The following is a 634-nucleotide window of genomic DNA, read 5'->3' on the forward strand; positions in this document are numbered from 1 at the left end:
GGGGTACCAAGAGCAGGGAAGTATGAGCCAATCAAGACCTCCTCGACAGTCTTGTAAATAATGTGGAAGAAATCATTTAGGTGCATGTCGGTTTGGGACAAATGTTTGTTTTTGGTGTGGTACACCAGGTCATATGATGAGAAATTGCCCTCATAGAGGTGTGGGGGTGTGGCACAACCTACTAGATCAGTTGTTGCATCATCATCATCAGCACCTTCTTTGGGTAGGGGACAGATGCCTATTGGTCGTGGTAGAGGATTTAGGGGAGCAGCTAGTTCTAGTGGAGTTCAGAATCGAACAAATGCTCTTGGGGATCGACATAATTTAGAAGCCTCGCCGGATGTGGTTACAGGTACATTGTCCATATTTTCACATATTGTATATGTATTAATTGATCTGGGGTCTACACTATCATATGTTACTCTATTGATTGCTGAAAAGTTCAAAAGAACACCAGAATTAATAGTGAAGCCATTTGAATTGTCTACACCAATTGGTGAGTCTATTATAGCTAGAAGGGTTTATTGTAATTGCATTGTAACTGTTTGTGATCGTGATACATTAGCTGACCTTGTTGAGCTAGAAATGGTGGATTTTGATGTTATAATGGGTATGGATTGGTTAGTTTCTTATT

The sequence above is a fragment of the Solanum tuberosum genome, unplaced genomic scaffold (assembly GCF_000226075.1).
Source record: "Solanum tuberosum cultivar DM 1-3 516 R44 unplaced genomic scaffold, SolTub_3.0 scf00100, whole genome shotgun sequence".
Taxonomy (NCBI): Eukaryota; Viridiplantae; Streptophyta; class Magnoliopsida; order Solanales; family Solanaceae; genus Solanum; species Solanum tuberosum.